General features: G+C 41.6%; 1 pseudogene; it reads left to right on the top strand.

Annotated features, from left to right (window-relative positions):
• Positions 1–20,485: 20,485 nt before the first annotated feature.
• Positions 20,486–20,805, top strand: LOC115893170 (annotated as a pseudogene).
• Positions 20,806–21,060: the final 255 nt, after the last annotated feature.

Below are 21,060 nucleotides of genomic sequence, written 5' to 3'. Positions count from 1 at the left end.
TCACTTTGTCGCCCAGGCTGGAGTGCAGTGGTGTGATCTTGGCTCACTGCAACCTCTGCCTCCAGGCTCAAGTGATCCTCCTACCTAAGCCTCCTGAGTAGCTGGGACTGTAGGCGTGAATCATCATACCCAGCTAATTGTTGTTGTTGTTGTTGTTGTTTTGTTTTTGAGATGGAGTTTCGCTCTTGTTGCCCAGGCCGGAGTGCAGTGGTGCGATCTCGGCTCACTACAACTTCTGCCTCCAAGGTTCAAGCGATTCTCCTGCCTCAGCCTCCTGAGTAGCTGGGATTACAGGCATGTGCCACCAAGTCCAGCTAATTTTGTATTTTTAGTAGAGACAGGGTTTCTCTATGTTGATCAGGTTGGTTGCAAACTCCCAACCTCAGGTGATTCACCCGCCTCGGCCTCCCAAAGTGCTGGGATTAGAGGTGTGAGCCACTGCACCTGGCCAATGCCCTGCTAATTTTTGTATTTTTTGTAGAGACAGGGTCTCATCATGTTGCCCAGGCTGGTCTCGAACTCCTGAGCTCAAGTGATCTGCCTGCCTCAGCCTCCCAAAGTCATCCTATTTGCTGTCAAATACTAGATCTTATTCATTGGTTAAATTTTTAAATACACATTAATCATCCCCACTTGCCCCTACTCCTAACTACCCTTCCCAGCCTCTGGGAACCATCATTCTATTCCCTATTTCCATGAGTTCAATTGTTTTAATTTTTAGCTCCGGAAACAACCACCTCATAAATCTTAAAAGCAAGATGCAAAATGTTCAATGTTTCCAAATAATTTAATTGCATCCCAGAACAAAGCTCAGGAATATTTATAAGATTACAAAAATATCCTGCACCCAATAGATTAAAATTCACAATATTATGCATTAACAAACCTCACTAGGCATGCAAAGAAGCAGGAAAATATAACCAATAAGGAGGAGGAAAATAAACTAGTTGAAACTGATAAAAAAAAACTAACACAGATATAGGAATTAGTAACAAGGATATTAAAATAGTAGTTATTATTATATTCCAGATATTTGAAAAGGAGAGATATAAACTATTTTAAAAACATAAATCAGATTTCTAGAGATAAAAACTATAATATCTGAGATTAAAATTACACTGATGAAATTAATGGCAAAAGAAAAGATTCGTGAATCTGAAGACATAGCAATAGAACTGATCCAAAAATAAAACACAAAGAGAAAAGAGAATTAAAAACAAGAACGAAAAGAGCATCCGTGAGCTGTGGGAAAACTTTAAGCAGTTTGATTTATATGTAATTGTTGTCCCTAAAGTAGGGGGAGGGACAGAAAAGCTATTCAAATGAATAGTAGCTGAAAATTTTCTAATTTTAATGGAAACTAAAAATGTACACATCCAAGAAAGTCAATAAATCCTGAGCACAAAAATATGAAGAAAACGAGTACACTAGGGCACATCAGAATCAAACTGCTCAATTAGTGATGAAGAGATAATACTAAAAGCAGCCAGAGAAGAAAAGACACATTATGTACAGAAGACCAAGGATAAGGATGACAGAAGACTCCTCATAGGAAACAACGATATAGGTGATAAGGCAGTGGAGCAACATCTTTAAGCTCCCAAAAGAAAAATAAACTGTTACCTAGAAATTTATACCCAGCAAAAATATTTTTCAAAGATGAAGGTGGAATAAATACTTTTTCAGATATACCAAAGCTGGAATAATGTATCACTAACAGATCTGCAATATAAGAAGTGTTAAAGGAAATCTTTCAGGCAGAAGGAAAATAACACCTGATGGAAATATGATTATACAGAAAATTCACAGCAACAAAAATGACAACTACATGGGCAAGTATGTAAGACTTTTTCTCTTATAATTTGAATATCTTTAAAATATAATTAATTGTTTAAACAAAAATAATAACAATGCGTTGTGGGGATTACAACATATGCATGAAGAAAACAGTAGCCTAAGTGCTGGGAGGGAAAAATGGAGGTATATAATTATAAAATTCTGTGGCCGGGCAACGTGACTCACGCCTGTAATCCAACACTTTGGGAGGCTGAGGCAGGCAGATCACTTGAGGTCAGGAGTTCAAGACCAGCCTGGCCAACATGGTGAAACCCCGTCTCTACTAAAAATACAAAAATGAGCTGGGTGTGGTGGTGGGCGCCTGTAGTCCCAGTTACTTGGGAAGCTGGGGCAGAAGAATCATCTCTACTAAAAATACAAAAATTAGCCGGGCATGATGGCATGCATCTGAAATCTCAGCTACTTGGGAGGCTGAGGCATGAGAATCGCTTGAACCCAGGACGTAGAGGTTGCAGTGAGCTGAGACTGAGATGGTGCCACTGTACTCCAGCCTGGGCAATAGAGTGAGACTTCATCTCAAAAAGAAAAAGAAAAAAAGGCCTGGTACGGTGGCTCACACCTGTAATCCTAGCACTTTGCGAGGCCGAGACAGGAGGATCATGAGGTCAGAAGTTCAAGACCAGCCTGGCCAACATAGTGAAACCCCCATCTCTACTAAAAACACAAAAAATCAGCTGGGTGTGGTAGCAGGCGCCTGTAATCCCAGCTACTTTGGAGACTGAGGCAGGAAAATCGCTTGAACCTGGGAGGTGGAGGTTGCAGTGAGTGGAGATTGTGCCACTGCATTCCAGCTGGGCAACAGTGCAAGATTCTCAAAAAAAAAAAAAGAAAAAGAAAAAGAAAAAAAGACTCAATAATAAGAAAACAACACAATTAAAAATAAGCAAAAGAATCAAATGAACGGGTGACAAATAAGCATATGAAGCATGTAAAAAGATGCTCAGCATCATTAGTCATTAGGAAAATGCAAATTAAAACCATAACTACTGAATGGCTAAAATTAAAGACTGACCATACCAGGTGTTGGTGAGGAGGCAGAGGAACTTGAACTCTTTTTTTTTTTTGGAGACGGAGTCTCGCTCTGTCACCCAGGCTGGAGTGCTGGAGTGCAGTGGCGCGATCTCGGCTCACTGCAAGCTCCGCCTTCCGGGTTTACGCCATTCTCCTGCCTCAGCCTCCCGAGTAGCTGGGACTACAGGCGCCCGCCACCTCGCCCGGCTAGTTTTTTGTATTTTTTTAGTAGAGATGGGGTTTCACCGTGTTCGCCAGGGTGGTCTCGATCTCCCGACCTCGTGATCCGCCCGTCTCGGCCTCCCAAAGTGCTGGGATTACAGGCTTGAGCCACCGCGCCCGGCCTGGAACTTGAACTCTTATACCTTGCTGGGCAAAGTATAAATAGTACAACCACTCTGGAAAACAGTTTGTCAGTTTCTTAGAAAGTTAAACATAAGCCTACCATTTTATCCAGCCATTCACTCTTAGGTATAAGAGAAAAGAAAACATGCATCTATACAGAATTATGCATAAATGTTCATAGAATCTTCATTGGTAACAGCCCCAAACTGGAAACAACCCAAATGTCCATGTACAGGTGAAACAAACTGGTATATCCACCCGGTGGGATACTACCCAGCCATACAAAGGAATGAACTACTGATACATTCAACAACATGGATGAATCCCCAAATAATTAATGCTGAGCAAAAGAAGCCAGACCAGAAAAAGACTATGCACTGCATGAGTTCATTTATATAACATTCTAGGAAACGCAAACTAATGTATAGTGACAGAAAGCAGATTAGTGGTTTCCTGGTGGATGAAGAGATGTGGAAAAATAGGAAGAAAATGTTACAAAAGCAAAGAAACTTTTAGAGGTATTTTCAGTACATTAATTGTGGCAATGGCTTCATAGTTGCATACGTGAAAGGAAGATAAAATCTTGGAACCCCAAATGCATGAAGACAAAAGAGAAAAGTTAAGCTTGGAAGCTGAGTCATGAAAAAAACCCCAAAACTGCCTTTATTTTTGTTCCTAAACTGCTAGCTACAGATAGAAGGCCACAGGGGGCCTCCCTTACCTTGACAATGTAAATGAACAGCTTATTTTCATGGACTCGGGGGCGGGAGGGGGTGAGGGGAAAGAGGAGATTCGAAATCCCCTCCCATCCTGAGCTGAATGCATGTTTGACTGCTTCTCCACTCTATGTTTACTTTATCTTATGTAAAAGTGCAGATTTACTGAGTGAGTCAAATACATCATTGATTTTTCCCCTACCCCTTCCTTTTCATGTACAATACGTGACTTCACAAGAATGTGACCATACCCTTCCTCTTTTTTTTTCTTTCCCCTTCTGCCTACTTTTCCTCTTTAATATTGAAGTCCCCAAAATTCTCTGCAGAAAAAATAAGGGTCACAGATCCTACTGTGGCTTGTGTCTCTTTTTCCTGGGTGTCTATTCAACCTTGGCAAAATAAACGTCTAAATTGATTGAGACCTGTCTCAGATACTTTTTGGTTTACATATACGTATGTCAAAACCTGTCGAATTGTACATTTCAACTATAAGTTATTTATTTTAAGTCAGTTATACCCCAATAAAGCTATAGAAACATAAATATTAGTTATTTTTGAAAATCAGTGTTAGGGGCCAGGCACGGTGGCTCACGCCTGTAATCCCAGCACTTTGGGAGTCCACGGCAGGCGGATCACCTGAGGTCAGGAGTTTGAGACCAGCCTGGGCAACATGGTAAAACCCCATCTCTACTAAAAATACAAAAATTAGCCGGGCATGGTGGCATGTGCCTGTAATCCCAGCTACTCGGGAGTCGGAGGCAGGAGAATCGCTTGAACCCAGGAGAGAGAAGTTTCAGTGAGCTGAGACTGTGCCACTACACTCCAGCCTGGGCAACAAGAGTGAAACTCCATCTCAATAAATAAATAAATAAACAAACAAACAAACAAATAAATCAGTGTTAGACTTTACCACACTCTGGCCTTATGACTCTTTGAAGCTGAGATTCTTTTAGTCATCAACATGGTTCAGGCCTAGGAACTAGTAGTTCTTTTGTGGAGTTAGGGAGCTGATAAAGGCCTGTTCTTCTACAGACAAGTTCTTTGCAAGCCATCCAAGGTGATGGAAAGGGGATGGGGGCCACAGTGTTGAGCTTTTTTCTTTGTTCCAGGAAGAAATTAAAGACCCTTGGGGTTTTTCAATCACAATTCTCTTGACCTACTTGAGTCACTGTGGGGCAGGATCCTTTGTTTTATTTCATAGAAACAAAGAGTGAGCATAAATTCTAAACAAATTAATGTATTTGTAGATGGTCTTGTCTCTTGACGCAGATATAAAGCCTATCTTCTGAGAGAGGACAAAGAGATTAGTATGTGCCTTGCTTAAGAACAATAGACAAATGTTACAGCCTGTTAACTCCATCTGCTTCCCAAAAGAAGAAAGAATTTTTACAATGAAGTGTCAGAGGGTCTTCAGGCCCCGTAAGGGGGATTTTCCCAAGGGAAGCCCATAACAACCTTCCTGTGTATTTAAGCCAATATGTTCCAGCTCTTAGACTTGGGCTCCTTGTCCCTAATTGTGGAATAAAAGGCTTTGTCTTACTGAAAGAATTTGAGGCATAGGGAGAAGGGGAAATATTTTGGTTGGTGGGGAGGGAAGTCACAAGGTTGCATACTTCCCTGGCTACGATGGAATCATTTGTGTAGTGAAGAAACTGAATATCATCAAATATCGTCAGCTACCATATTCCAGAAATCATTTGCTTTCCTGAGGCACTGGGTGACTGAAGCAGATACATTGCAGGCACATGACTATAAGAAACAAGGAATTCAACTTTTTTTTTTTAGTCAGTCTCTCTCTCTGTCCCTCAGGCTGGAGTGCAGTGGTGTGATCTCAGCTCACTACAACCTCCACCTCTCGGGTTTAAGCGATTCTCGTGTCTCAGCCTCCTGAGTAGCTGGGATTATAGGTACCCGCCACCATACCCAGCTAAATTTTCTATTTTAGTAGAGATGGGGTTTCACCATGCCAGGAATTCAACTTTGTTTTTGTTTTTTTGAGATGGAGTTTCACTCTTGTTGCCCAGGCTGGAGTGCAGTGGCATGATCTCGGCTCACCACAACCTCCGCCTCCTGGGTTCAAGTGATTCTCCTGCCTCAGCCTCCCGAGTAGCTGAGATTACAGGCATGCACCACCATGACAGGCTAATTTTGAATTTTTTTTTTTTTTTTTTAGTAGAGACGAGGTTTCTCCATGTTGGTCAGGCTAGTCTCGAACTGACCTCAGGTGGTCTGCCTGCCTCGGCCTCCCAAAGTGCCGGGATTACAGGCAGGAGCTACCATGCCTGGCTAGGAATTCAACTTTGAAGGCCCTATTTCTCCATTCTTTCTTTTCTGGGTTTGTGGGGCTATATTTCCCTTTCCTCTCTTCCCTAATACAACTTTCCATACCTCAGCTGCCATCCCAGCAGGCCAAGAGGCAGGCCACTCTGCAGAGTGATGTTTTTTATGATGTTTCTGGCCATCTTTCTAGTCTTCTGCACAAGTGGAGTGTGTGAGGGGAACCTCTGCAGGGGAGTTACTCAGTACTACAGACTCTACTCCTGGCAGGTTGCCCTGCTGGGGAATCCGGTGTTGGTCTCAGTCAGCTGGATGGGGCTAGGATCTATTTTCTATTTCCAGGTTCCCAGGGGGCACGTTCTTGTTTCCTGATGGTGCAACACTGAGGCTCAGCTATATGGCTGGGGAGATCTGTGAAATAAATGTGGGCACTTCATGTCATGTCTAGAAATTCCCATGGAATTCTGGAGAGTGCCCCCGAAGTGAATAAAAATCAACATAGTCCTCTAGTAATGTAATCTGTCCTCATAGGAAAATCTCAGAGAATATTTTCAAACAAAGGTAAGATCTGAATAAAGTGAAAAGTGCTACTTTTATGTCCATTACCTGATGGGCAACATGAGGCTATCCTGTTCTTTAGGGGCTGCTCACCAGTTCCAGAAGTCCTCCAACTATGGGAACACTGTCATGAGAACATGAAAATAAACTATATTGATTAACCTTGAATGAAACCTAACTCTTAAGTTTTGACCCTTCCCCCTCAAAAAGTACCTAGTGAATTTGTTTGAACAAAAATGAAATCAAAATTTAATTTAATTGAGTAACAAATACATAAACATGAAAAAGGTTAGGCAAGAAAGGGGAATATAGGCCAGGCACAGTGGCTTATGTCTGTAATCCCAACAATTTGGGAGGCTGAGGCAGGAGGATCACTTGAGCCCAGGAGTTTGAGACCAGCCTGGGCAACATAACAAGACCTTCATCTCTACAAAAATAAAAAATTATAAAAAAAAGAAAGAGGAATACAACGAAATAATTCCTCATCTAATCTCTGTCCCCTATTCCCCTGTTTCTCTCCAGGAAGTATTGTTAACAATTTACTTAAGTATCTATACATGGCACTGGCATACACATTATATATATACACACACAGATGGTATGTGTATATATGTATATATCACATATCCTTTTTATTATTGTGAATGTCTTTATACATACAAGAGAATCTATTGTATAAGTGATGAACAAAGATTATGACTAACATGAACATTGTTGAATATCATGGTCCTAGAAACAGAGGGCACGGCAAACTGAGAAACTGAAGAGAGTTTAATAAAATGACTGTTTACAAAATTGCAGGCAGGTTTAGAGAAATCAATAAAGGACAGTGCAGTACTCAGACACTTATCTAGATTTTGTGAGGCCTAGTGAATATTCAGTTTTTATTACCTTATTTAAGAAAAAGAATGTACTTCTTTAAGAAAAAAATGCAAAATGATGACACAAAAGTAGGTGCAAGAATAAAATTAAATAGCTGGACGCAGTGGCACATGCCTATAGGCCCAACTACTCTGGAGGCTAAGGCAGGAGGATCACTTGAATCCAGGAGTTTGAGGTTGTAGTGTGCTATGATCACACCTGTGAATAGCCACTGTTTTCCAGCCTGGACAACACAGCAAGACCCCACCTCTTAAAAAAAAAAAGAATGAATTTAGAATGAGAAAGCACATCAAACCAAATTTCTAAGACTATATCAAAATTGTCATAAAATATCACAAAGTATCAAATATGATAAAATCTAGATAATGTCATCATATCACAATCATCTCTCTTTAATACTTTTTTCCATATATATATATATATATATATATATTGTTTTTTGGCTATGTACTTTTTTTTTTCTTTTTCGAGACAGAGTGGAGCGCAGTAGTGCGATTATAGCTCACTGCAGCCTCAATCTCCTGGGCTTAAGCAATCCTTCCACCTCAGCCTCTCAAGTAGTTAGGACTACAGGTGCACATCACCACTCCTGGGCTAATTTTTTATTTTTTGTAGAGACAGGGTCTTACTACGTTGCCCAGGCTGGATATGTACTCTTTGATCATTGATGTGACTTTGTATGACATTGATATCATTCTCTATAGAAAGAATGGCAAGGTAATTCAGTCTTTCCTCTAGATGGTCTCTTTCTGGATTCTCTATTCTGTTCAATTGATCTGTGAGTATCTCCCTACAAGAGAATGAAAATAGTTCAGAGGAACATTTGGAAAAACAAATCATAGCACATATACTGCTGAGCATTGGTCAGAGGACAATGCTATTTTTTAAGTGCAAAGATTAGGGCATTTTACAAAGCTAAGCAAACTCTCAGTTCACCTTCTACACATAAGAATGATTTTGTCGTTGGGGTCACAGCTCCTGCCTGTAATCCCAGCTACTTGGGAGGCTAAGGCTAGAGGACCCCTTGAACCCAGGAGTTTGAGGCTGCATTGAGCCGTGATCGCACTACTGCCCTCCAGCCTGGGTGACAGACCGATACCTCATTTCTAAAAAACAACAAAAAGAATGTTTTTTTCACTTCCTTATTACCAAGTACTTCAGTGGCTCCTGATCCCTTCAGATAAAATCTAAACTCCTCTTCATGACAAATGAGACTCTCCATCCTCTTTGTACCTGTCTGGCCTCATCCCCCAGCATTTTCCTACCACCACATCTCCACCTGTTCCACACAAGTTTTACTCCAGTAACACTCAGCTATCTTGTTCCAGAACACGTTATGCTCAATTCCATTCCTGAAGCTTTGCCTACAATGTTCTCTCTACTTGGAATACCCTCCTCAGCTTGTCCACCTGACAAACCCACTCCGTGTCTTCAAGTCGCAGATAAAATACTGCTTCTTCTGTGAAGCCTTTCTTGATCCCCTCAGACTCATTCAGGTTTTCTTCTCCTTTGTCACAATCTCACTGAAGCAATAATCTTACTGTAATGCAACTGTTTGCAGGTCTGTCTCCTCACTAGTCGATAAATTTCCGCAGATCACGAACTGAGACTTCATCCTTGTATGCCAGGCACTCAGCACAGGGCCTGGTACACAGTAGGCACTTAATAAGTATGTTTTAAATGAATGAGCTTAAGCAACTTACATATGCTTACTACTATGCTAAAATGGTCTCTCATGTTATGCTTACAACAACCGTATGAAAAAGTATTATTCTTATTTGGGGGGGGATTAGAATATGCCACCCCAAAATACGCACTTTTGCATGAGGATTATTTTGAGCTGAAAACAGTTGAAAAGCAGCACATGCCAAGAAGTATCTCTGCCCTCCTCCCTACTTGCCTAAAAGTAGGACGTAAATTTCCATTTGTGCCAGGTTTGGTGGCTCACACCTGTAATCCCAGCATTTTGGGAGGCCGAAGCAGAAGGATCACTTGAGGCCAGGAGTTTGAGACCAGTCTGGGCAATATAGCAAGACATGCATCTCTGCAATTAACAATTTTTTTAATTAAAAAAAATACATTTGCAAAGGTCTCTCTCTCTGTCTCTCTGTCGCATACCAGGAAGAGGAAACTCTTAGACTCATAATCACTAGAGACGAGGAGATAACTTTAGCCCAGAGATAGCACCAAAAGGTACCACATAGTAAACCCTAATAAAATAACTCCTATTTTCCATTAGTTTCTCTCCACATATTTACCTCCCCATAATTTGTCAGTCCAAAAGTTTAAACCCCTTTTCCTTCGTTTCGCCACATCTCTACAAATTCACCATTCTTTGTTACGGTGCTATATAAGCCCCAAGTTCCAACTACTCCTGCAAGTTACTCATCACTGAGTTTCTCCCACATGCATGTGTATTGCACACATTCATAAACTCTGTTTTTCTCTTGTTAACCTGTCTTTTGTCAGTTCAATTTCTAGGTTCCTAACTGCAGAACCTAAGAGAATAGAAGAAAAGTGCTTTTTCCCCTGCAGTTTACAGATAAACAAACTGAACCTTAATGAGTTTATGTAATTTGTGTGTAGAATTTCAACCCACTTCTGTCTGATGCTAAAACTTTATGCTGTTTACTACATTATGCTGTCCTTCTAAGCAGGTAAATTGTGTCATTTCAGTAGCACTTAAGCTAGCTGCATATGGCATGGCTGATCCAACTTTTTCTGAAATAATAGACTGCTCTTCTTTCCCTGAGAGATCAAAACCCCCATTATGTGTCTGCCCCATCCACTCCCACTGAAATTGTTCTTTTCAAGGTCCCAAGTGATCTCTTTGCTGCCAAATCTAATGACCATTTTTCTCTTATCTTTTTTGACTCTCAATAGTTTCCCACAAAGTTGACCGCTGTCTTTGTTCTGGAAATAATGTTCTCTCTCAGCTTTTGTGACAAACCATTCTCTTGGGTTTTTTTTTTTTTTTTTTTTTTTCCTCGCCTCCCTGGGCACTCTGTCTCAATTCCCTTTTCTGGCTCTTCCTTCTCTTCCCTGCCTCTAAATACTGGGCTTCCTCAGAATGAGGTCTTGAACCAGCTCCTCTTCTCTGTCCACCTCCTGCTGTAGGTGATCTCACCCAGGCCTGGGAAATTAAACGACATCCATATGCTGTTTGCCATTGGTATATCTCCAGTCAAGAAGTCTGCTTACACTCACATGTCCAACTAACTACTTGATGTCTCTACTTGATTGTTTCATTAGCACATCTTTAAAATCTCATTGGGAACTTAATTTATCCTCTTAAAGATGTCCCTCTCCCAGTGTTTCAGTTACTATTGCTATGTGACAAACCACTTCCAACCTTCCTGTGTCAGGACCTCAGACAGAGCACAGTGGGAATAACTTACCTTGACTTCATTGTAGCTGAATCTTCTGCTGGGAAGACTCGGGGATTGGGGTTGCCTTAACAATAGGGGCTGGAATCATCTGAAGGCCTCTTCATTCACACATCTGGTGGTCAATGCTGGCTGCTGACCGGGACCTAAGCTGGGACTGTTGACTGGAACATTTACACTTCATGTGACTTGGATTCCTTCATAGCAGGGCAGCCTCAGGATAGGTGGGCTTCCTTATTCTTATTTATATGAGGTCTCACTCTGTTCCCCAGGCTAGAATGGGAATGCAGAGGTGTGATTGTGGCTCCTGCAGCTTTGAACTCCTGGGCTCAAGTGATCCTCTCTCCTCAGACTTCCTAGTAGCTGGGACTATAGATGTGAGCCACCATCCTCAGCTGAGGTGGACTTGTATTTTTTTTTTTTTTTTAAGACAGCTTCTCGCTCTGTTGCCTCAGGCTGAGTGCAGTGGCAAGGTCTCAGCTCACTGCATCCTCTGCTTTGTGGGTTCAGGCAATTCTCCTGCCTCAGCCTCCCGAGTAGCTGGGACTACAGGCACGTTCCACCATGCCCAGCTAATTTTTGTGTTTGTAGTTGAGACGGGGTTTTGCCACGTTGGCCAGGCTGGTCTAGAACTCCTGACCTCGGGCTGGGAGTGGTGGCTCATGCCTGTAATCCCAGTACTTGGGAGGCCGAGATGGGTGGATCACCTGAGGTCAGGAGTTCGAGACCAGCCTGGCCAACATGGTGAAACCCCATCTCTACTAAAAATACAAAAATTAGCCTGGTGTGGTGGTGGGTGCCTGTAATCCCAGCTACTCAGGATGCTGAGGCAAGAGAATCACTTGAACCTGGGAGGCGGAGGTTGCAGTGAGCTGAGACCGTGCCATTGTACTCCAGTCTGGACAACAAGAGTGAAACTCTGTCTCAAAAAAAAAAAAAGCAAAAACTCCTGGCCTCAAGTGATCTGCCCACCTCAGCCTCCCAAAGTGCTGGAATTACAGGTGTGAGCCACAGCGCCTGGTCTGAGTTGGACTTCTCATGTAATAGATCATGCAATGTCCTAGTAGACAAGGCAGAGGCTTCACATGGCCTTTTATGGTCTAAATGTGGACATCCCACGGTTGGTTCCACTGCTACTCTATTGGTAGAAGCAGCCACACGCATGCCCAGAGTCAAGAGAAGGAGGTGTAGAGATTCCCTCTTGGTGGGTGTATTACTCTGTTCTCACACTACCATAAAGAAATACCTGTACCTGAGACTGGGTAATTCATAAAGAAAACAGGTTTAGGCCGGGCGCGGTGGCTCAAGCCTGTAATCCCAGCACTTTGGGAGGCCGAGATGGGCGGATCACGAGGTCAGGAGATCGAGACCATCCTGGCTAACACGGTGAAACCCCGTCTCTACTAAAAATACAAAAACTAGCCGGGCGAGGTGGCGGGCGCCTGTAGTCCCAGCTACTCGGGAGGCTGAGGCAGGAGAATGGTGTAAACCCGGGAGGCGGAGCTTGCAGTGAGCTGAGATCCGGCCACTGCACTCCAGTCAGGGCGACAGAGCCAGACTCCGCCTCAAAAAAAAAAAAAAAAAAAAAAAAAAAAAAAAAAAAAAAAAAAAAAAAAAAAAAAGAAAACAGGTTTAGTTGGCTCATGGTTCCACAGGCTATACAGGAAGCATGACAACATTTGCTTCCGGGGAGGGCTGGGGAAGCTTGCAGTCATGGCAGAAGACAAAAGGCGAGTGAAGAGCTTCACATGGCCAGAGCAGGATGAAGTGCCAGGGGTGGGGCAGGGGAGAATAAGGTGCCACACAATTTTAAACAAGTAGAACTCACGAGAACTCACTGTCAGGAGAGCAGCGCCAGGATATGGTGCTAAACCATTCATGAAGGACCACCCCATGATCCAATCACCTCCCACAAGGCCCCACCTCCAACCCTGGGGATTACAATTCAACACAAGATTTGGGTGGGAACACAGATCCAAACCATATTAGTGGGATAAATAGCACAAGTCACTATCACCTGGTACCAACTAATTGGTCTTAGTGCTTCCATATTTGTCCTCCTCCAATACATTTTTCATGTAACAGTCAAAGTGATCTTACTAAAATATGTCTAGCCAGGAGTGGAGGCTCACACCTGTAATCCCAACACTTTGGGAGGCTGAGGTGGGCAGATCACGAGGTCAGGAGTTCAAGACTATCCTGGCCAATACGGTGAAACCCCATCTCTACTAAAAATACAAAAAATTAGCCAGGCACGGTAGCGGGCACTTGTAGTCCCAGCTACTAGGGAGGCTGAGGCAGCAGAATGGCATGAATCCGGGAGGCGGGGCTTGCAGTGAGCCGAGATGGCACCACTGCACTCCACACTGGGCAACAGAGTGAGACTCCATCTCAAAAAAAAAAAGTAAAAATAAAAACAAAAAAATAATAAAATATGTCTAACCTTATCAGTGGCTTAAAAGCCACTAATGATTTCCCAGTGAACTCAGAATAAAATCCTAATTTCTTGTCCCTGCAACCTCATCTACTATCACTCTTCCCTTGAGTCAACCACATTAGAGCATGCCTCTTCTTTTCTACTTCACAGGCTTTGTGCTTGCTGTTCCCTTTAACTGAAATACTCTTTCCTTCCTTGTCACTGTTTTCCATCTATAGGCCTAGCTTTTTCTCACTCAAGACTTGGCTCTCCATGACTTGACCACTCTGACTAAAGGGACCTTCATTCAATTTAGTCCCCTTTTCATTCACTCTTCATCACCCCTTTTTTTCTTCTTCAGAACTCTTCAGAATCTATAAGTATAATATTTATCTGTGTACTTGTTTATTTGGAACTCTCATTAGAATGTAAACTCCATGCAATCTTATTAACTAATCTTATCCCCAACACCTACCATAATCCCTGGCACATAGTAGATGCTGAGAAAATATTTTTTGAATATAACAATAGATAGATAGATAGATAGATAGATAGATAGATAGATAGATAGATAATCTAGTCATTCAATGGCAGCAAGAGACATTTCCTCCTGAGTGCCTCTTTAGCCAAGAAAAAAAATTTCCCTTAAGAAGTCCTCCCCATTGAGAACTCAGGTCTAATTCCCAGTCTTTTTGAGATTCTGGACATCTGATTCAGGCCCTGAAATGGACCTGGCATCTTGGATCACACTGTCCCTGGAGGAGGCATGTTCATCAAATGATCAAAACAATGTCACCTGCATTCACTTAGAGGCAATGACATAATCAAACCACGCTGGTTTCTGAAGCGCATAGAGGGCTGTGATGGGTTACCTAGGATCCCCATTTTCTTTCAGACATCCATTTGCAGCCAGGCCTGACCATCCACTTGCAGGTCATCCTTTCTGCAATCATCCTGCAATTCCAAACATTCAAAGACACAGACAATGGTTTACAAACACTTTGGATTTGTTACACCACCACACTCATGCTTTTTAGTACTCCCTCATCTATGAGCTATAGGCATCTATTTGATTTTTGCTGATCTAAAGAGAATCACAATGAAGTGATTTTGAAAGCATTTTGAGATTTTGCCAATTTCTTTAAGCTTGGTAAACAGCCTCAGGTGTCAAAATGCCAGCACTCCAAATCACCCATCTAAAGATCTCTTGACAATCTCGTTAATACTAAAGGTTGGTTTACCATTTCATTTGGCCTTATCAAGATGTTATTTTTTTCCCCTTTTATTCACACTGGATCTTCAGCCAAGGAAATGTGCTCCCAGTTTCCCTTCAAGGAAGATTTTGCTTTTGTTGTTTTTAACTGCACTTCTTTTTCTTCGTTGTTTTTCTTTTCTTTTCTTTTCTTGCTATAGCTTGCCATGTTGCCTCTATGTTTTATTCTTAAGATGGTATTTAAGCCCGTTATATCCTGCTACCTTTATTGATAACAAAATGGAAGTTTATGTCTTTTCCCCTTGAAACTTCGGAAGGATTTGTCAAGTGTGACTTTTTAAGAAAAAAAAAAAAAAATCAACTGTATCTGTTTGGCAAAGATTCGCTGCCACACTTGCAATTCTCCTCTCCAGTACTTTCCTGGGACTGACAGTTTTTTGGTCTATTTCACTGGCTGCTGTAACATGTTCCCTTATACTGGCTCATTCCCAGTGGTTTGGTAGCAATGAGTCATGGTGAACTAGGAAGTAGTGTCAGAGCCCTTCTCACTGTCCCTCCAGCCTGGCATAGGCCACCTCACATTCTGTACGTGTTACAAAGAGCCAGGTAACTGATTCTAATACCTGTTCACCCATCTACAAGTGGAGATTGTGCAACCCCTGTGAGGACACAACAGGGCTGCCACATCTGGATTTTTTTCTGCTATTCCTTTCCCCTTGGAGAGTTTCCACTGTATTAAATTTAACTTTTCTGATATCTAAGGAATAGTTTCAGAGTTAGGAAAAAGAGAGAATGAATGTTAATGAGCACATTTTTATCAATTCTCTCCAACATTACCCAAATCATTCAACTATTTTATTGCTAAAAAGAATTCTACCAACTTTTCAGATGGAAATCCTTTGGACTGGTGCCTAATACACCAAGTTTGAGAACAATTTAATGTGACTGGGTTTTATTGTTTCCAGTTCCTTCAAAGAAAGGCAAATACTTACTACATCAGATACTTTGTCTTTAGACAACCGATTTTCTTTTTTGTTTTTTTTTGAAGACAAGGTCTTTTTGAACATTTTATTTTCTTCTAAGTACTCTCTGAAAGTATTCTGTTTTGCAGTGTTCTTCATAATGCTCCATCTGTCCTGGATTTTCAGAAGATTTTTTTTAATCCCCTCAGAAAATTCAATGAAAAAAGGTAAAGGCTTTACTGCCAGTAGATTTTTGTTTCTCTTCTTTCTGGGAAAGAGCCAGTTTGAGCTTAAAAATAGACCTGAGAAATATCTACAGCTTGAGAATCATTCAACCCTCTAATATTTGCTCTAGAATACAAAGGAGAGTTGATACATCTGATCTCAAATGATCCCCATCGTTATCACCTTTTTATTTCAGATCAAATAATTCACCATAGCAGCCTCCTGGTGAAGCAAATTCCATTATGTTAACCACCTGCTCTCTCTTATTTTTAATTTATACTGACAAAAGAGAGAAGGTGGGAATTTAGGTCATTCTAAGTGTCCCATGTTCAGCATTTATCAATTGATGCTGTTTATTATTTATTAGCAATGGCAGTTACTGTGATCCTAACACCAGATATCCACTGGGATAAACATATTGGGGCAATAAAAAGGAATGACTTATTTTTATAGTTTTCTTTTTTAAAAAAATTATTGATTATAATTGATATAATAAAATTCACAATATTTAAGTGTACAATGCAAGGGTTTATCATCAGCTGATAAATTTGGAAGTGTGGCTGCTTGAATTTCTAATGACAAATTAGAGTTGTTAATATGAATACATTGGTATTTGGATGTACTTCTAGGGTCAATGTCAAAACACATTTTAATAAGATGATTTGGATGTTTTGCCTTGGAAGCAGTTCATCTATGCATACAAAATCAATCCTTTTTTGTTTGTTTGTTTTTAGAGACGGATCTCCCTATGTTGCCCAGGCTTGCCTGCAGTGGGGTTATTCACAGTTTTGACCATAACACACTACAGCCTCAGACTTCTGGGCTCAAATAATCCTCCTGCCTCAGCCTCCAGAGTAGCTGAGACTATAGACACACACCACCATGCTGGGCCAAAATCAACTCTAAAGAAGCTGTGGGTAAATTTCTTTTCTCTTCTTTTTCATTTTTTTGAGACAGGGTCTCATTCTGTCACCCAGGCTGGAGTGCAGTTGCACAATTACAGCTCACTGCAGCCTCGAACTCCTAGGTTCAAGCTATTCTCCTGCCTCAGCTCCTGAGTAACTGGGACTATAGGTGTGTGGCACATGCCCAGCTAATTTTTTTTTTAATTTTTAGTAGAGACAAGGTCTCACTACGTTGCCCAGGCTGGTCTCTAACTCCTGGGCTTAGGCTGGTCTCTAATTCCTGGGCTCAAGTGATCCTCCTGCCTAGGCCTCTCAAAATGTTGGGATGATAGGGTGTGAGCCACTGCACCTGGCCTCACTCTCCTTCTTAAATAAGTTTTTCCTCTTTTCCTTGGTAACTTATAGTTTTGATGTAATTTTATCTTTAAATTTTCATTTTTATTTTAGATTCGGGGGGCCCATGTGTAGGTCTGTTACAAGGGTATGTCATACGGGGCTGGGGTTTGGGCTTCTTTCTATTGGTCCCATTACCCAGATAGTGAACATAGCTCCCAACAGGAAGGTTTTCAGCCTTGCCCGCCCTCTCTCCCTTCCTCCTTTTGGAGTCTCCAGTGTCTGTTGTTCCCATCTTTATGTCCACATTAATCCAATTACATAATTTTAAATTTACAGAAAAGTTGCAAGAATAGTGCAAAGAACTCCCATGTACTCTCACTCAAATTCACCAATTTTTATTTTTACTCCACCTTAAATAAATTTCATATTTAGTTTTTTTATTTGAGAGAAAAAATTAAGGTCTAGTTCTTTTCAAAGCTTATCTCTAGCCTAACTGGTAGAAAAACAGCAATTAATACCACTGTTTTACAGCAAGGGAGACTGAGACACAGAGAAGTCTAACAGAACTGTGGGGTCCAGCACCACCTATGGCCAACATAAGGAAGCCAGTCACCACTCAGCTTTGCAGTCTAGCTAGGCAACCTCTAGCCTGACCTCTTCCTGGTGTCCCTGGCTCCTACACAAAGCCCTTGCTCCTGACCCTTAGTTTTGATGACTAGCATTACCCTTATTGTCCCAATCTTCGATGTGCCTTTTGCCTTTGGCCATTCTGGAGATCACCACACTCAATTCAGTCCACTAGGGACCTTACCTTGTCTCAGCCCTTAATAGCAAGCAACTTAAAAAGCAGTAGTATTGTCAAGTGTGCACAACTCGGGATACCAGGTATCCTAGCACCTAGAATCATAGAGCCAAGAAACTTTGGCACTGACGTGACCATGAAATCATTCAGCACAATTTTTATATCAGATGAGGACACTGAGGCCCCAAGAGATTTAATATTTTGTCAGGGTCACATAGTGAAGTGAGCTGGTAGCAAAGGCATGACTAAAATTCTAGTTTTATGATTTTTTTAAACAACATACCGTTGCCTTGTTTTTATTATTACTAATAATTAATCACATGTAAAACAGTATGGCAGTTACTCCAAAAATTAAATATAGAACTACTGGCAATTCTACTTCTGGTATACACCCCAAAGAATTGAAAGCATGGCTTGAACAGATATATTTGTACACTGTATTTATTTATTTATTTATTTATTTATTTATTTAGAGACAGGGTCTTGCTGTTGCCCAGCTAGAGTGCAGTGGCGTGATCACAGCTCACGGCAGCCTGGACCTCCTGAGCTCAAGCAATCCTCCCACCTCAGCCTCCTGAGTAGTTGGGACCACAGGCATGTGCCATCATGTCTGGCTCATTTATTTTTACTTTTTGTAGAGATGGGATCTCCCTGTGATTCCCAGGCTGGTCTCAAACTCCTGGCCTCAAGTGGTCCTCCCACCTCAGCTTCTCAAAGTGCTGGGATTACAGGTGTGAGCCACCGTGCCCAGCCTGTGCTCTGTATTAATCAGCTCAGACTGCCATAAAAACCATCACAGTCTGGGTGGCTTAAACAACAAAAATTTATTTTCTTTAAGTTCTAGAGGCAAGAAGTCCAAGATCAAGGAGTTATCAGGGCTGGTTTCTGTTGAGGACTCTCCTCCTGGCTTGTAGGCAGCTACCTCTCGCTGCGTCATCACATGGCCTCTTCTCTACACTTGTAGAGGAGGAGAGTGACAGAGGGGTGTCTTTTCCCTACTTAAAAATAAGGACATCAGTCTTATTGGATTAGGGCCTCATCCTTCTGACCTCATTTAACCTTAATTACCTCCCTAAAAGCCCTGTTTCCAAATACAGTCACTTTGGGAGCTAGGGCCTCAACATATAAATTTTGAGAGGACATGAGTCAGTTCATAACAACTATCTTCTCAGGTTTTTTTTTTGTTTGTTTTGTTTTTTTAGATGGAGTTTCACTCTTGTTGCCCAGGCTGGAGTGCAATGGCATGATCTCGGCTCACCGCCATCTCCGCCTCCTGAGTTCAAGCGATTCTCCTGCCTTAGCCTCCTGAATAGCTGGGACTATAGGCATGTGCCATCACACCTGGCTAATTCTGTATTTTTAGTAGAGACGGGTTTTCTCCATGTTGGTCAGGCTGGTCTCGAACTCCCGACCTCAGGTGATCCACCCACCTCGGCCTCCCAAAGTTCTGGGATTACAGGCTGAGCCACTGTGCCCTGCCTCTTCTCAGTTTTTTGTAAATCTAGAACTGTTCTAAAATATAAAATGCATTAATAAAATATTTAGATTCCCTAAGCAACCTAAGTGTCTATTAGCAGACAAATGGACAATGAAAATGTGGTACATATCACAATAAAGTACTATACAGCCATGAATAAAGAATGAGATCCTGTCATTTGCATGGATGGAACTGGAGATCATTATGTTAAGTGAAATAATCCAGGCACAGAAAGACAAACTTCAGATATTCTCACTGATATGTGGAAACTAAAAATTAAAACAATTGAACTCATTGAGATAGAGAGAAGAAGGATGGTTAACAGAGGCTGGGAACGGTAGGTGGGGGCGGGGTGGAGTGTGGGCATGGTTAACAGTTACAAAAATATAGTTAGAATGAATAAGATCTAGTATTTGATAGCACAACAGGGTGATTATAGTCAACAATTTATTGTACATTTAAAAATAACTAAAAGAATATAATTGAATTATTTGTAACACAAAGGATAAGTGCTTTAGGTCATAAAGACCCCATTTACCCTGATGTGAGTATTATGCATTGCCTGTCTGTACTAAAATATTTCATATATCCCATAAATATATATACCTACTATGTACTCACAAAAATTTTTTAAAAAATTTAGATACCCAAACCAAACTTTTAGAGATAAAAATACATCTGAGGCTGGGCGCGGTGGCTCAAGCCTGTAATCCCAGCACTTTGGGAGGCCGAGACGGGCGGATCACGAGGTCAGGAGATCGAGACCATCCTGGCTAACACGGTGAAACCCCGTCTCTACTAAAAAAAAAAAAATACAAAAAACTAGCCGGGCGAGGTGGCGGGCGCCTGTAGTCCCAGCTACTCGGGAGGCTGAGGCAGGAGAATGGCGTGAACCCGGGAGGCGGAGCTTGCAGTGAGCTGAGATTCGGCCACTGCACTCCAGCCTGGGTGAAAGAGCGAGGCTCCGTCTCAAAAAAAAAAAAAAAAAAATCTGAGATGAAAATACGTTGGGTGGGAATAATGGCAGATTAAACTACGCAGAAGAAAAACTTATGGATTTTGAAGACATACCAATAGAAATTTCACAATCAGCCGCCTCCACAGCGGGCCTGAGAGAATGGAGGCCCTCGCCAGCGTACCCAAGTATCAAAACCAGTTCACGGCCTGGTACCGGCGAATATTGGTGGTCTATGGGATCGACACGTGGTCTCTGGTGGGCTCAGTGCTTTGCTTGGGCTGGAAAATGGCGAAGCCATCAGGTATTGAAGTACAGAAAAAGGATGGCTCAACAAGTGGAGTGCCCAGTGAACTATCTGAACCCCCAAAAGGGTTTTATGTGGAAACAATTGTCACATAAAAGAAGATTTTGTTCCAATTACTGAAAAGATCCCCAACAACTGGAAATCATGGACTGGAGGCCCTGGTGCAGAACCATGACTGGCTGCTGAATTCTGAAAACCAGGATTTGGTTCCACATTGAAATTTGATAGATGCTTTGATTCCCATTTTGTGTTTGTGAAAAGCATATATATTTAATTTTGCTATAAAACATAATCACTAATAATGTGCAATAAATATTTTCTTGAAGGAAACTAAAAAGAAAAGTTCACAATGAAACACAGGGAGGAAAAAAGAATAAAAAAAACCAAAAAACAGTTTCAATAAGCAGTGGAATAACTTCAAGTAGCCTAA

Source organism: Rhinopithecus roxellana, chromosome 14 (assembly GCF_007565055.1).
Source record: "Rhinopithecus roxellana isolate Shanxi Qingling chromosome 14, ASM756505v1, whole genome shotgun sequence".
NCBI lineage: Eukaryota > Metazoa > Chordata > Mammalia > Primates > Cercopithecidae > Rhinopithecus > Rhinopithecus roxellana.
The sequence above is the reverse complement of the archived record's forward strand: the minus strand, read 5'-3'. Positions and strand labels throughout refer to the sequence as shown.